The sequence below is a fragment of the Anabrus simplex genome, chromosome 1, assembly GCF_040414725.1.
Source record: "Anabrus simplex isolate iqAnaSimp1 chromosome 1, ASM4041472v1, whole genome shotgun sequence".
Lineage (NCBI taxonomy): Eukaryota > Metazoa > Arthropoda > Insecta > Orthoptera > Tettigoniidae > Anabrus > Anabrus simplex.
The window spans coordinates 1,412,436,066-1,412,453,939 of NC_090265.1; positions in this window are offsets into that span (position 1 = coordinate 1,412,436,066).

Consider the following 17,874-nt stretch of genomic DNA (forward strand, 5'->3'; position numbering starts at 1 on the left):
CATACGAGGTTAGAATTTCACATAAATACTGCTCCTCTATACCTAAGTTATTTAATAAGAAGTTTGAATGAGATTAAGTCTTCAAAAAAATATTAATTCCATCGAAATTTTTGTAAGGGTGAAATTTTACATGTTTGCTCTTTCATAGCCTTGATGTCACAAAAAAATAGGTTAAAACATTCCAACCCTAAACATTTTCAATGGGAGCTTTTTCTGAAAAGAAATATTCATTTATCTATAACCATTTGGCGTGCTAAGTAGAAATTCCTCATGGTGGTAGCTCATTTATGTTCTACGTGTTAAATACAAAATATTTATAAAATAACAAAATTCATAGTTTTAAGTGAGGATTAATTTCAAAAACAAATGTTTTTACTTTTCAGTCGTCATGTGACAAATTTCAGATGGTGGTTGTTTATATAAGTTAAATGAGATAAATTATTTTTAAAACGTTCCATTACAGTGAAGATGAAACGAGGGTTAGAGCCTGTAACAAACATTCCATTTATCCAAAAGTGTTTTTGTGAAATTCCATTCTATGCTCTAAATGTTTAAATCATTCATAGTTTGAAGAATTTTCATCCATCATGTGTTTAAATAGGGTTTAGGCCCGAAAGCAAAATAATTCATTTACCCAAAACTGGCTGACGTACTAAGTTGAACCGTCACATAATAGCCGATATATTATTTCCTAAAACATAAAACTTCTAAAAATGTAAAACGGGCTGGCTCCGAAAACGAAAATAATATTTCCTCAGAAGCTTTTAGAGGTAAAGTAGAAGATGGTTTATTCTTTATTTATTGGATATTCAATAAGAAATGGTCCCAGAATTTCCGCCCGTAAGAGATTTGTATGAGGGTTTAAACCGATAACAATAGATAATTACATTTCTCCAAAGACGTCTGCTGTATGAGGAAGAAGTTCTCTTACGTCGCAGATGGTAAGTATGGTATTTATAGAAATATTTCATTCCTTATTAATATAGGAGTTGACTCCGAAAGCAAAAGTTTCCGTTATTCAAGACTGTTCGAGGCATAAAGTCCACATTTTAGTATTTGGTCGTTTACATATCCGATATGTGAAATAAGAACGTGTTTTAATTAATTTCATTTCGACAGTGTTCAAATGAGGATTATGCACAAAATCAAAAATATGAATTCCTACGAAAGTATTTGACGTACGAAGTGAAGGTGAATTCTGTAGGCTCGACCGATATTGAAATCCCTCAGTTTAAAACCGTAGCCAAGCACGGGTTTCTTGCTGGTAACGTATAGTCACAAAATTGAGGCTGCACTTTACGGAGATACGTAATCAAACAAAAAATGTTTTCACACTTGATTGCGTGTGGAGTACTAGAGCACGTATATATTAAAACTGGTCTGTAATCTCCATGGAAGCCGATAGATTTTAACTTACGAATCATGCATGCCATTGTCATTTTAATATATTTTGTTCATAATCTACAGTATGCATAGAGCAAGCATCATTTCCGTGTTCCACAAGGAAAACCATGGAGTGAGGACTTCAACACAATGAAGATGAATGCAACTTATTTCTCAATTGAATTTGGTATTCCACCACTATTAAATCATTCTGTTCATTCCTGTTTCTTCTTCCTACTTTCTTCTGAAATGATCATCTTTGAGAGTTTTCTTTCAACCTCCTCTCGGTGAACATTGGCTCTTAAATCATTCACCTGAAACGGTTTTCATCGTGAATGTCTGATGTCCACTTTTTTCATATCTGAACGAATTTCAGTGAGAAATCAGGAAGAAAACGTTTACCCCTCAGTGTGTACATGGATGTTTGGTGTGAGCTTCTCTTCACATAGAAAGCAGAATCTATCAAACCTAGCTCGTCTCTTTTTCATTGATTCTGTAATTCCTTCAATTTTCTTAGTTCATTTCACTTATATTGTTCTTCGTTATCCATTCATAAACATAGGTCCTAGAATTTTTCTAAATTTCTTCCTTGCCTTCTTTTACCTTGCTTGTTAGATCCAATGTTTCAGCAGATTACAAAGGTTCTACCTTGATCACCACGTTTGCTTGGTTTTGTTCTGGTGGTGGTAAAAGTCTGGAATGCATCCATTGTCAATTGATATGCCAGTCCCATGTTCCAGATTCTTACGTTCACTGCGTATTTATCTATACCAATACGTGGAATCATCTAACCAATATAATATTTGAATTTCTAAATATTCTCAATCTATCCTTCCAACTCCAAAATTCTTGGAATTACTTGATGTTCATAAAAAATGTGTATTGCTTAATATTATATACGTGCGTGTTTAATAGTAGAGCTATCTATGAAATACACAAAATGTAGTTATCGCTCCAACTTCTGAACAGAATCATGGATTTGAGCTATGTTTACACGGCTGGCTGCGTATGAGGTACTGGAGTTCACATCACCGCAGTCTCCAGTGCATGCCATAAATGTTGACTAGCGAATCGTTAATTTAATCGTCGAGGTAATATATTTTACTGCGCGGTTGCTTATGTATAAAATGCTGGAGCACATATCTGATAAATATCTTAATCATATAAGATGCAAATAAGCGAGGAGTGACAGTCTACAAAAATATGTTCAGGAACCAAGGAGGCTAAAATATTAAAGTGTTGAAAACTTGGCGTAAAATTTGGAGCTCTTGATAAGGTATGGACAAAACTGATGTCAAATTTCAGTTGAAATATTGTGGTCTTGGGAATGATACCAATTACGAAAAGTAATTATAAATAGCAAACATGGTGCAATATTACAGATTAATACTTTGTTTTACACTCACTAAACGTTGAATTATAACGTGAAACAAATTGGTGTGATCAAGAATATGGACTACCCAAGTGACAATTCTATATGAAATACATATTCAATAACGTATAATAGGACAATAGCCTCGCTCCATTCCTTCAGCTATTAAAAGTGAAGATAAGTATAATTGCGTAGAAAGGACACGTATCAGGTGAAAACATCACGTAGGAACATTAACCTTCATAATAAGCAAGCTAATGAGATCTATGTTATGTTCCATGGAATGTTAACTGTATAGTCATTCAAGAAATGATCCATTATTGGAACGAATAAAACGATTAACTTCGATTGTAAAGGTAATTAAAATCCATTGAAGCGTATGATCATTATCAATGCTGCAGTGAGATCAGTTTTAAAGATGACTTACGCAATACAAAAATTCCGCCTGTGATTCTCTTGATATATTAAAAAATCAATGTTTCATATTCATGGTACCACCCTTGTTTTCGATACCTATATCATTAGTTCAGGTTTGTTTGTTTATGAATACAGTTCATGAAATATACTATCTGACGAAAGTCATACATGTCTTAAAACGAATACCTTGAAGTACTGAAGACGAAAATAAGCTGCGGAGGTTGCTAGTGAGGGACTTATCCTAGACACACTGAATATAAATGAGTTCAGATATTTCACCTTCTTGAGTTACTTCATACCAGCAGGGAAAACTGCAAATTTGTCCAAATGTCACGTGACGCAACGTAAAGTAATTGTACAAAGTACTTCTTCTTCTCCTTTACTACCGCTTTTCCCTCACCCGTGTGGTCGCTGGAGCAAAGTATATAGTACATGTGGATTCCATGGAAGGATGTAATCACTATTGGGTATTCCTGTGGTGGTTGGTAGTGTGCTGTGAGGTATGAATATGAAGAGGAACGTTTTGGGACAAACACAAACTCCCAGTCCCCGGGCCAGAAGATTTAATCAGAGGCGATCAAAATCTCCGACCCGGCTGGGAATCGAAACGGGACCCTCTGAACCGAAGGCCTCAACGCTGACCATTCAACCAATGAGTCGTACAATTCCAAAAACTTAAACTATTCATTATTTTATCTTTTCCCTATTTATTGACAACGGCCGTAGCCGTTTTGAAACACCGGATCCCGTGAGAGCTCCGAAGTTAAGCAACATTGGGCGTAGTCAATATCTAGATGCGTTGCCACGCACTGTTGGTGCGGGGGAAGGGAATGGAGGAGCGGAAAGGAACTGGCCACCCCACCGCACGTAAACTTCGGCTCAGGCACACCTCTGCGGAGGTTTGGACCTGCCTTCGGGCAGAATATACCCTTACCTTACCTTCCCTATTTATTGCAGTCAACATTACACACAGATCTGGTCCAATTTTACAGCCGGATGGCCTTTCTGTCACCAAGCCTAAGAGCAGGGAAGTATTCTTTATTACGAATTTCTTCGGTGGTTGATCGGCTGGTGTGTTGTGTGGAATGAAGACATAAACAAAACCAGTCTCCAAGCCAGAGGAATCAATCATACGCAGTTAAAATCCTAGGGCCGCCTAGGAAACTGAACCTATGGCAAGTACTGAACATTCAGTGAAATAATGCGACGTAACTGCAAAAGCAGAAACTTTCGAAAACAAGGAATCTTGCCTCTATCGCCCGTCTGATCTAATTCCGCCCCGTTTCTAAGCAGCTTAAGGCGGGGAACTCAGTGATTGTCATCACCTGCTTTCCAATGTTCTTCAAGATATAGAGTTTTCGCAATGTTTGCGCTAGCGTTTTGTAGAATCAAGAAGACTCGGAAAATACAGAAAGCAAGAAAATACAAACATTAGTGCTTGTCATTTGGTTCTTTATAGTTTCATTACAGTTGCCCTGAGCACAGCACATACTGAAACCAAGTTGAACATCGTCGGGTTACTTCTAAAACCTCGTATGTCCCGATGTTCTTCCTAGGTATTATTTTCCTAAAGGCTGGCCACGCCTCCCGGCCATAGATGGATATGCAGTCAATCAGAACAATTTTCATTGTGTTCAATTTCCTATGCTAACGTGTAAAGAAAAATGGTCCTTACCATACCGTATAGTAGGGATGTTGTTTTCATCATGTCTTTACGCATTCCTACAGTATAAAGCATTTACGGTTCATTTCCTTTACACATTAGCATAGGAAAATGAACACAACGAAAATTGTTCAGATGGGCTGCATATCAATGTGTCTGGGAAGCGTGACCAGTCTTAAGGAATATAACGGATAGAAAGTGCATTGCAAAATACGAGGTTTTAGAGGTAAGCCGTCAATATACGACGAATGTGATACGGAATATTTAATTAGTTTTTGAAGTGAAACCTTAGAGCATGAATACTATGCTACTGAAGCTGTCCGGAATAATGGCAAACCATAAATTTAATAATAAAAAGAAGAAGAAATGAGACGGCTAATCGCCTCTACTTTTCAAAACTGCGTACTGCAGAAAATCATTCGGGAATGGCGCAAAGAGATGTGCAAGGAAGAATTGGAGATTGGACTTCGAAAAGGATTTAATAGAAATGGCCTGATAATTAGATTGCCGAGCTTTTGAAGGTGATCTTGCGATATTCTCCGATTCCCTAGATACTGCTGCCAAACATATCAAACAACTTAAAATCCAAGCAACAAATGCTGGACTCCAGATGCCCTTTGAAATAATAGAAGTATATAACTAATATAAAGCCGGCTCCTAGAGCGTTAATTGTGGAAGACGGGGAGAATGAAACGAGCAGAAAAGTATAAGTACTTAAGAGAGTGGATAGTACATAACAATTCTGAGAAAGCAGCATTCACATCTACGATCAAAAAGATAGAATTGGCATACCAACTTCTTCTTCTTTCTCCTTTTCCTGCCGCTTTTTCCCACACCTGTGGGGTCGCGGGTGCGAACTGCGTCGCACGTGTGGATTTGGCCCTGTTTTACGGCCGGATGCCCTTCCTGACGCCAACCCTCTATGGAGGGATGTAAGCACTATTGCGTGTTTCTGCGGTGGTTGGTAGTGTAGTATTTCGTCTGAATATGATGAGGAGAGTGTTGGGACGGACATATACACCCAGTCCCCGAGCCAGAAGAATTAATCAGAAGCGATTAAAATCCCCTGGTAGGAATAAATGGGTATGGGAAAGGATAAAGGGAAGACTACTAGATATGGAAAGACAGAGCTTAAAAGGGGAATGTAGAGAGAGAGTCTCTTTATCAGTTTTAAATAAATTGGTGGAAGTAATAAACCCGAAAACGGAGTTTGAGGGTAGAAGGGATAAGAGAGGTTTGTATTGGTGGTTATTGGGTGTTCCGAGGAATAGGGGATGGGTAGGTTGTGAGAATAGGGATAGATGTGTGTTATGTGGAGAGAAGTGGGAGGACCTGCATATTTTTAATCAATGCCGACCTTTGGCGGAGATAAAGATCAAACTACTAAGTAAGAAGGAGCTGCATATGGTAGGGGAAAGCTATAAGATAACATCTTGGTTATGTAGGGAGTGGGAGAAAGGAACGAATATAACGAAATTCTTAAATGTGGCCAGAGCTATATTTATAAAGAAATTGAGGGAGTAACAGGGGATGTGCAGATAATGTGGTTTGTGCTGAGGGAGAAAGGAGGAAGGCATTCTGCTCAGAGGAATGGATATCCGCCCTGAGCAAATGCGGGAAGGGTATCATGGTAATCATGATATCAGAAGAGGGGGCTTTAGTGTTAGGGGAAAGGGGGAGAGCACCTTGCCCTGTGGAAAGGTGATCCGCCTGGGGCAAAGGGAAAGCCTGAGAAAATTAGGTAAGCGTTGAGAAAAGGGGAGGTTGAGTAGGTTTGAGGGTAGTGTAAAGCTTAGTAAAAAAAAAAAAAGCGAGTTGACTGAGTGAACTAATGGATTTGGAATGGAGTACTGTCTGTTGGTGTGTAAATGAGGAGTGAAAAAAAAAGGGATTGTTTGTGAGGAAGAAGTATAAAGAAGGTATATGTGATAGAATTGAGACAGATTAAGTGGGAATGTAGTTAAGGAGAAAATGTTGGCAGTATGGAAATTATGAAAGTAGGAAAAAAAAAATTAAATGGTGTAGATGCCTTGATAAAGGGTGTAAAATTGAGGGATTCTTGATGTTTATGTATTAAGTTTAATGTGTAATAGTAATTTAGATAGATTAAGGGGGACTGTAGTTAAGGAGAAAATGTTGGAAGTATAAAAATTAAGTCCAACGGTTTGAGGCAAGTGTGGTGTTGTAGATTGTGAAGACTGAGTGAACTGATGGACTTGGAATGGAAACTGTCTGTTTGTGTGTAAGTGAAAAAAAAATTGTTGATGTTTAAGTCTTAAGTTCAAGAAGGTGAGATGTAGTGGGCGGGAATAGTGCGAGAGAGGAGAAGGTGGCGTATCAAGGGAAGAGGGACGGGTTGGGGCTTGACCCAACCCAAAGAAGCTAGGCTTTAGCATGTCTGCACGGCAAGAAAAGAAAAAGAAGAGGGAAGGTAGTGAGCTGACAATGAACAGAGAAGGTGTGACGTATATAGCGGAAGTGTGTGACAAGCCATGTGATGGGTCTGGTTTCCGCCAAGCTGGCTTGGCACACATGGTAGGTAAGGAATACATTGTCAGCAGGTGTAGGTGAGAAATAAGATCAGTTCTCACGTGGCGAGGCTGGTCCCTGCGATCAACGGGTTGGTGGGCATGTATTCCATACCAGGGCTGACGCAGAGACCGGTCTACTATATATATATTTTTTTTCTAGGTGGTTAGTAGGAATAGGGGAATAGGGAAATAGGGTAATTTGTAGTGCGGTGCTTCCTGCACGTTTGTCGGCTATCCGCGTGCGTGTGGGAGGACACTGAGTAGATTTAGAGGTAAATAATTTTGCTAAGTAGTTTTAGGAGAGATGTAGTGCCTAGTGTTTGTTTGTTTGTTCTTTTGGTTTCTGGGTTTCGCTCTGTCTGTCTTTATTATCTGTAAAGCCGATGGTGTATTCTAGGGTGGGTAATAAAGATATGTATGTATGTATGTATGTATGTATGATTAAAATCCCCGACCCGGCCTGGAATCGAACCCGGGACCCTCTGAACCGAAGGCCAGCACGCTGACCATTCAGCCAACGAGTCGGACAATTGGCATACCAACTAACTAGAAATATCTACCACAAAAGAACAGTGTCCATCAACATCAAGCTTAGCCATTATTGTTCAGCCATTTATCCAGAGGCCCTGCATGCACCAGAATCACTTGAATTGAACAGGAAGGGTCAAATGAAAAGTAAGAAACCAAATAAAGAAAATAATGAGAAAAATCCTAGGACCAATGAGAGAAAATGTTGAGTACAGGAGACGGCATGACAATGTGCTGTACACTGGACACCATGCGGAAAAGGAGGCCACATAAGACGTATGAACCCGCAGAGATTGACCAAGCAGATCTTTTCCTAATTTGTTAGCAAGGAAACCAATGGAGCGTGGTTCACCGAAGTTGAAAATGACCTCCCCGAAGATCTCCAGGAACGTGTTCTTCTCCATAAGAAGGATCGTGCATACCAGCAATTCCAAGAATAACTGAAGTTGAAAATAGGCAAGAAGTGGACTGATGAAAGAAAGGAGGCTCACAGAAAGCGAATACGGGAATACTGGGAAATAAAAGTTCAAGGATGAGAACGGTTGAATAACCTAGACCACATCGATGGATTCGCGTTAATTTTTAGAACAAACAGAAATGTCCAAATAGGGGCGAAAACAAAGTGATAACGGTCCTCCAGGGTAGATTTTTATCACAATTGGAGAGCTTCAGTATGGTGTATGTCCTCTACGAGCATTTATCACAGCTTGACACCTACGTGGCATGCTCCGTATAAGTCGGCGGAGGTCACATTGCGGTATCAGGTCTCATTCTTCAGTGAGAGACCGTTCGAGGTCTTGGAGAGTCTGTGGTGGAACAGGACGCCCATGAACACTTCTTTCAAGCTTATACCGCATTTGCTCGTTAGAATTAAGTTCGGGACTCACTGCTGGACATTCCATCCAATATCCAGTTCTCGCCAGACAGCTCTGGTGATGCGCGCTATATAAGCCCTGGCATTGTCGTGCATGAGTACGAAGTCAGGGCCAATACCGTATGCAGCAACCAACACATGCTGTGTCAGTATCTGCTCGAAGTAAGATTAACACGGACGACTATAAATCCGTACGGCCATCAATACTGATGAAATCCCACATCATCACAGAACCTTGTCCAAATCGGTCGCCTTCCTGGACAAAATTTGGAATATACTGCTTACCACGGCGTCTCCATACACATTGATGCCATCAGTCTGTGTCAGGGGAAATCTGGACTCATCTGTGAACAACACAGGTCTCCATTGGCGAAGTTGCCAGTTGACGTGGGTACGGGCAAATAGAAGGCGAGCTGCGCGATGTTGCTGCGTTAAAAGGGGCACTCGAACAGAACGTCTGGGGCATAAGGACACTTTTCTTAACCTGGTTCTTACTGTCTGGCCAGACATCGTGACTCCAGTGACCATCCTGAGGGCTTGTTGCAGTTCTCTGGCAGTTGCTGAACGACGCCGCAACGCACAGATGGTCATATGTCGGTCACCCTATGGGATTGCCATGCGTCCACGACCTTGTCCAACCCTCGTTGTGAACTGGCCCACCCTACTGCAGCGATTCCACAAGCGTTGAATATTTGACGGAGAGACACTGCTATCCACAGCAACACGACGAAAAGTCCTTCCTTCCTGGATCAAAGTGATGGCCCTTGCGAGTTGAACCTCATTAAAATGTCTCCTGAGATGTGCTGGTTTACGTACAACGTGCTCAAATCTCGCAGTAGTCTGTGCACCTCACAACGACACATGGACGCACGGCTATTTACTTTGTTTTGAGGGTCACCTGACTGTTTAATGCATGACTACATCTACAGATGGAGTATAACTTCGATTTGACATACCCTGAGTAGCTAAGGTCTCAAGGTATGCTGTACGACCATTGGAACCCTATCTACCAAATTAACTTTCACATACAGACGTTAAAAATCATGTTCCCCTAATTTTTTGAACTGTGTATACCTCCATATTTCTGCATGTGCAGCTAGTGCTATTGCCCCATTTAGTTCCATATCTTATATTTAAATCGTTACAAAAGCGACAATCTATCGTCATCTTTGTTTCCCTCTGCTCCTCTTACCTTCAATGACTGAGTTCATTATGCCTCTAGGTAAACTACCTTTCTCCATTCGTCACTCATGACCCCACCCATGAAACTGCTTTATACACACAGCTTCATCCATCAAGTTCATTCATTAATAATCATTCTGAGTTCCCTTCTGCCATTGTTCCCACCTTTTTGAAGCAGCAAACATTTTCGCTATTTTTTGTCTGTTATTTTTAAGTTATAAGTAAGATATTCAGATTCCATCCACTTTTCCATCTCGTAAAACGAAGCGGTGCGAAAATAGGCTAGTGTAAAGATAGTTTCGTCGAGGAGCTGACTCTCTTATAGAATACCTTGATCGCAACAGCAACAACTTTGCTGCATCTTGATTCAGTTCCAGTTACTGCTCTATCGAGTACAACATCATTTTCAAAAACCCTCATCCGTGATGCAGGTTTTCGCTTGTATCATGTATATACGTAAGGAAAAACGACTCCCCTATGGGAATTTCGTATTAATCGTTACAGGATCAGATAATGCTTCAACTACTCAAATTCCCTGAATTCCATCTTCTATAAATGTAGTCATCCATTCAGTCACAACTTTGTCTAATCCAGTTGCCTTCGTTTCTGTCAATTATCTTCCATGATCTAACCTGTCAAAGGCCTCGGAGAGGTCAATAGCGATACAGACCATTTGACCTCCTGAATCTAAAATAACAGCTATATCTCGATGGAATCCTAAAGTTGAGCCTCACTGGAATAACCTTTCCTGAACTATTTTCCATAAAACCAGTTATCAACTTCACAAACACGTCTAATAAAATCAAGAAAAGTGATTTCTCACTGCTTAAATTCAACACATGTCTAGCTGACTGGTATTTCGTATTTTATAAAACTAACAACACTTTTTAGAAGAGAATATCTCATCCGCTAGTTACGGATCGCCATTCTGTAACATGTTTTAGCCTTAAAAGTATTTATACAAACCCTTGCTTTGTTCCTAAAATTCGTATGACTGCCAATTACGTTTGACATCCTGTAATCCTTAGCCTGCAACAGGCTGTGGACCCAAACATTTCTTCCACAGACTTTCCTTATTCTGTTTTATTCTTTCCTCCTTAATCTATTTACTTTGTTAAAACATACTGGGTCATTACCATTCCTTGCCATATTTAAAGGTTTATACCTATTTTTCACGCTCCTCAACAATGGCTTTATTCCCGTTCCATACAATGTTTATGATTTTATTTGCCATTTTCGCTAATCATACATAGTTTTCTAAAACTCGCGCGTGCTAGCCTAAGAGTCTTACTTTTACAACCTTTCTTTATATCGCTTTTATTTTTAACTACGACAAAAACATCGTGATTACTTACACCATTAGTCACTTCAGTTTTTCTATAGAGCTCATCTACTTATATCAGCACCAGGTCGAGAATATCTCTCCCTGAGGTTTGTTCCCTCGCTTTCTGATTCAGTTGTCCTTCCCAGATTAACTAATTTATCATTTGTTGGTCATACTTTCTGCCATTTGCATTACCTTATCTGCTACCATTTGGTAAATTTGCATCACAAGCTACAATAACGTTTCATTATTTGCCTTTCCCCTTTCAACAGATTTTCTTCTCAAATAATTCCGTATCAGCATCAACGCCACCCTTTTTCGGTCTCCAAACCCTAAAAACAAAAGTTGTCTATTATTTTTAGAGATGAGTCTTATGCATAAAAGGTTCTGTTCCTCATCCTTAACTTTCTGTAGCTGATAATTTCCTCTTTCACCAGTACGAATACTTTCACTCATATCGGTCCCATTCTGACTCTACAATAAACAATCCAGATGTGTGAGAAATATATCTCTTTCACGCCATAATGCAACTCCTATTACAATATCTGGTAAATCTATATCTATAACATTATGTTCTTCTTTGCAAATCTTCTACATTTTTTTTAAGGTTCCACTTCTCTATACTCTCACCATTGCTCCCTGGTTAACCTTATTTCCATTAATGTACTTCCCTATAACTCTTCTAAACAAAGCCCTAACTTAGACGTAGGTAACTTTGTGGTTCAAGTGAAGGCCATCTGAGTGCAGATCCCTACGTTCTACCCTTCCGTTAGGATCTAAAAATCTCACTCCCACTTTCTCATACCCACTCCACAGTGTCATTTAAATCCCCTATCACCCTGCAGTAAGTACTCCTCCCACACAGTATCGCACTGGTAAACTCAGCTCTCTTACACTACTTCCACTCTGTCGTAACGGTGATTCTCTAAGCTTCTCGGTCTTGGGGCCCCTTCCATACCTTCAAATGCCGGTGTAGTCCTTAAACAATCGATGACTTCATTTGATCCAGTCTTCGCATATGTATACGCAGTTTTAGTTATTTCCCAGTCAAATTTTCAAGAATTAATTATATCATTCTTTCAGTCTAGTAAGTGACTGTCGTTTGCCACTAGTTTTGGAGAATGTTCCACTCCTATTGCTTAGTAGTTAGTTTCAAAGTTTTTATGATATTCTGTTCAATAAATTCGTAACATCCTACTGCAAGCCTGATGAATATTTAGAAATAGATTACTTTCTTCCTAGTCACTCAGCGTGAGTTACGTTTCAGAGACACATGTTCATGCTAGAAAAATAAGATTGTGCATTAACATGAGTAGTTCCTTTGTGAGTACAAAATCTTAATAATGTAGAAACCAGTAGCAATTTAAGGGACTTTAAGCGTCTTAATATTTTCGATCAAAGTAAATTATACCGTATATTCATCCCTCTATTTCCGCGATATGTAATGTGCAATTTTAGTAACGTAAGAGTAGTTCAAGAGTTCAAGATATAGACAAATCCTAATATTATCTTATAGAATGATAATAAAATATACACTATGGATAATTAAGTTGTAGTTGATGTACCTTGGCGGTTTCAACGAGGACAGTTTTAAAACAGTTTTTCTTCATTTAGGCTATTTTAGTACGGTAGTTTAGTGAAAGGCATGACCATCATTGCATTATTTCTTCTTCTTCCTCTTCTTAATCCGTTTAGCCCCCAGGGTTGTCTTTTCCCTCGGACTCAGCGAGGTATCCCACCTCTACCGCCTCAAGGGCAGTGTCCTGGAGCTTCAGACTCTGGGTCGGGGATACAACTGGGGAGAATGACCAGTACCTCGCCCAGGCGGCCTCACCTGCTATGCTGAACAGGGGCCTTGCGGGGGATGGGTTGATTGGAAGGGATAGACAAGGAAGAGGGGAGGAAGCGGCCGTGGCCTTAAGTTAGGTACCATACGGGCATTTGCCTGGAGGAGAAATGGAAAACCACTTCGAGGATGGCTGAGGTGGAAATCGAACCCACCTCTACTCATTTGACCTCCCGAGGCTGAGTGGACCCCGTTCCAGCCCTCGTACCACTTTTCAAATTTCGTGGCAGAGCCGGGAATCAAACCTGGGCCTCCGGGGGTGGCAGCTAATCACACTGACCACTACACCACAGAGGCTGACTGCATTATTTCTATTAAGCAAATAACTTCGTTCTTCTAAGTAATATTCATTCCACTGCATTTTGAATGATTAAATTGTGGTTACATCATTGATGTATGTATCTATATTTAATTGCGTTGTCCGTGAACGGGGACCATAATAACAATTGTCTGCATTCCAAGCAGATGAACTGAAAAATATCTGTGGAAAATTATTTCAAGTTCAATCAATCAATCAATCAATCAATCAATCAATCAATCAATCAATCAATCAATCAATCAATCAATCAATCAATCAATCAATCAATCAATCAATCAATCAATCAATCAATCAATCAATCAATCAATCAATCAATCAATCAATCAATCAATGCTCTGCATTTGGAGTTGCCAGCTGTCATCCTGGTGAGAGATTCTCTATCAAGGGTTCACCTAGATTCTTTAAGGTTTTCGAAGAACTTGGAAATTTATTGAACGTTTTCCTTGATACATTATTCAAATCCCTTACTCCTCGTTCTATCAATGAATATTTGTTCCAATTTTTCCTCAAGTTTATTCGGCTATTAAAGTCATTTCACGCCATCTTTTCAGAATCGACTGAGACCTCGAAACGTTCTACTTAGTGGGTCTCTCGTACCTTTACTCCCAAGACTTCCCATCCAAACGTTTGCAGCATTTCCGTAACACTAATCATTTGTCGGCAATCATCTGGACCAAATCAAGCTGGTTTTCTTTGAATCTTTTCCAGTTCTCGTATGAAGTAGTGTGTACCATACACTAGAACCATACTACTCTCTTACCAGAGACTCATACGCACTCTCCTTTACTTCCTTGCTACAACCCCCAGATGCTCTCAAAACCATGTAAAGTGATCTGCAACCTTTCTTAATAACGTCGTTTTTATGATTACCCCAATGAAAATCATTCCTTATACTAATACTTAGTTACTTGCCGTGATTCCTATGAGGTACGATCACCCCACCAACACAGTAATTAACAGAGAACTGTTCCTCTTGGTGAAACTAACAACCTGACTTTTCATCATGTTTACCAACATACCATTCATTGCCCGCAGTCCATCTCACAATATTGTAACTACTGTAACTGACCAAAATTTCTTACTGAAAATTATCAACTATTCTAAAATTAATCTTAAATATAGCCCTTAATAAACAAATTTAAATTTCAGGTAATTTCAAAATTGTTGCTAATCTTTATCAACTACATCTATTTTAATTATTTTTGCACCAACCTCAAATTTTCCAAAAATCGTTGGTTACCAAAAATGCAGAAAATGAGCACTTTTTCAAAAAAAAAAATTACCTCCAGTAAGTAAGGGATTACGATGAGGTATAATTTTATTTATTATTTCTGATGTATTTTCTTTATCTCCTTCTTGGCTTTTTTCATAGAAGCCTTTCACCCAGTATTGAATTAGGAAGACCTTGACCACCTTTAGGTATTCAACCTTTTAATCCTGAAGTCGCTTACAATCCTGCAACTCATTTACTAGTCTGTACAGTGTAACATCATCCACAAATAGCCATACTTGGAATTCGATTTCTTTGCTCAAACAGTATCATATACATATATAGGGCGGGCAAAATAAAAGTGGCCTGGGTAATATATAAGGAGCAGCCTGGCCGAGGCGGTAAAGGCGTGCTCAGTTCTCCCGGAAGTACGTGGGTTCGAATCCCCGTCAGGAAGTCGTAAAATTTAAGGAATGAGGTTTCCACTTCCGGAGGTGCACATGGCCCTGAGGTTCACTCAGCCTACACCATAAATGAGTACCAGGTTAATTCCTGGGGGCGAAGGCGGCCGGGCGTAGAGTTAACCACTCTACCCCATCAAGTGCCCAGGTTACGTACAGTGGAAGCCTTTATCTTCCACCCCTCCAAGGGCCTTCACGGCCTCTACGGAGATGACTTTGCTTTGATTTTGGATAATATTTATAATACTGACCCTTGTTAATGAACAGGAGAGCTGCTCATCACAGGAAATGCTGGAAACCGTGATTTCGATGCACCAATCGGTTATCACATAGCCGCGTGTGCGCGTTTCCCGAGTACATCGCATTGCGTGTGAGAGAGAGAGATGAGCATGCATGTTTAGTGACCAGTCGAATGCAACACAAATAGGTTCTCACCATAAAACAGTGCATGAACATTGTCGAGTGCGGGACAGTTTGAGTAAGAATTTAAGCCTGGAAGTGTTTTGGCAAAACCTCCAGCAATGTCTGCACTGCAAAACTTAGTGGCTTAATGGCATTAAACGGGCTCTGTCGTGAATAAAAACCGTAACTATCAGAAAAGAGTTCGAACACCAGAAATCATTGGTTGAGTGAAGGAAGGCCTGGAGCGAAGTCCGACGAAATCTCAATACCGTTTATCGGTGTAAATGGGAATTAAGACATTACCAAACCAAACCCCACGTCACTTAACGCTATTGGAAGGGCCTTTGTCTGCCCAGCGACCGCTGCTCAGCCCGAAGGCCTGCAGATTACGAGGGGTCGTGTGGTCAGCACGACGCTTCCTCTCGGCCACTATACTGGGCTTTCGAGACCGGGGCCGCCATCTCACCGTCAGATAGCTCTTCAATTCTAATCACGTAGGCTGAGTGGACCTCGAACCAGCCCTCAGGTCGAGAGAAAATCCCTGACCTGGCCGGAAATCGAACTCGGAGCCTCCGGGCGAGAGGCAGGCACCCTACCCCTACACCACGGGACCGGCCGGGAATTAAGAGATTCTCGTGTCAAAACGTTTTTAAAAGCGCCGGTGGTTTCTAAATCAAGTGTCTTCAAGAGTTTTGGTTCCTCGGTTTTTCATTTCTTCAGATGAGATAATTTCCAGCATCTTCTGTGATGTTCGTTATCAAGGGTCAATCCTACGTCAGTCCTGTTGTGAATATTGTCCGGATCATTTTTATTTTGCCCAGTCGGTAAAAAAACGTAAAGGACCAACAACACGGCCCTGTAGTACCCCCATCTTAATCATTACAGGGTCAGATAACATTTCACCTACTCTAATTGTCTGAGTTCCATTTTCTTGAAATTTAGCCACCAATTCAAACATTCTCTTTTCTAGTCTAATAGCTCTCATTTTCGTCTGTACCCTACCAAAAGCCATGGATATGTCAATATCAACGCAGTCCATTTGACTTGGTGAATATAAAATATCTGCTATATCTTACTGGAATACTACGAGTTGAGCCTCACTAGAATTAACAAGGGAAGTATTTCTTTTCGAACGCTCCAATTTGCATGGATGTGTTACTTCAAGTACTTGCGGTTAGAAACGTTGAAAATAACCAGAAAATATCTTGTATATTCAAGTGTAATACATAAAAGGCGATTAATTACTTACTGTATACTAAAGTATTGATATGGATGAGACGAGTTTCCGAACAACTTCAGTCAATATCAAAGTAAGAGTTTTCAGCGAAGTGTTCGATGCACAATGCAGCGTAACTATGGGCACAATTTTAGCAAAAGCCGGATCACTGCACATACCATTTTCAACGTTGTGACCAAAGGCCACAGCGTAATATTACTAACCACAACTACTTGGAGTTACTCCTTACACCAAATACGTAATTCTACAAGAAAAATAACTCTATAACCGTTTTCAACGACCATATTTAGACTGTCCTAGCAATCGCCATGGAGTTTGGAGCTTTCGAACACAAATACTTCCCTCGTTAATAATGTTGCCAAATTCTGCTGGGAATTAAGAAATAATAGCTCCAAATGCGTCGAAATATCTCTTGAGGAATGTATTTGATAGTAAACACGGGCATGAATGCGCAATTATCATTTGTACTGTGCAAGTAAAGTGAAACTGAAATATGTTTAGAAATAGTTATTCACAAAAGCTCTTCTTTTGCCATTTTTTTTGTCAAAGTGAAGCGTTCAACTCTTAAAATGAAAAATAATTCACTTGTTACTTAAAAATATCCCTATACAAATGATCAACCATCAAACATCAAAATAAAAAATTCTTCTGGTTTACAATTTTTCACGGGGTATTACAAGATTAAATATTACAGTTTCACAAAAATCATGTTTTGTCATGTGTTGTGTATGTGTACAATGGCGATTCATTCTTCGGCTTAGCCTTGAAATTGAGTAGAATTGTCAGTGTAAGATTACATTATATCTTGTGTTTCAAAGAACATATAATGTATTTTATTTTTGTTGATGTTCACGTGACACTACAATTCGATGTCAGAAAAACTTTACTTCAGTCTTAGTAATGTTCCAATTAAATTAAAACAAATGCAGATGTCCCAGTAATAGTTAGTAAGGTAATATGGTAAAACATGTTGTATTGTTTGGTCTCACTTCGCTGCCTTGCAGAGAGAGTTTGGATATAATGTTGCACTTTACTTTCTTTACTTCTAAATAAATGCAGAAAAACTGTTCTTATGATAATATTTTGCAGGTTACTTCATGCTGTTATGTTCAGAAGAAGATTGAT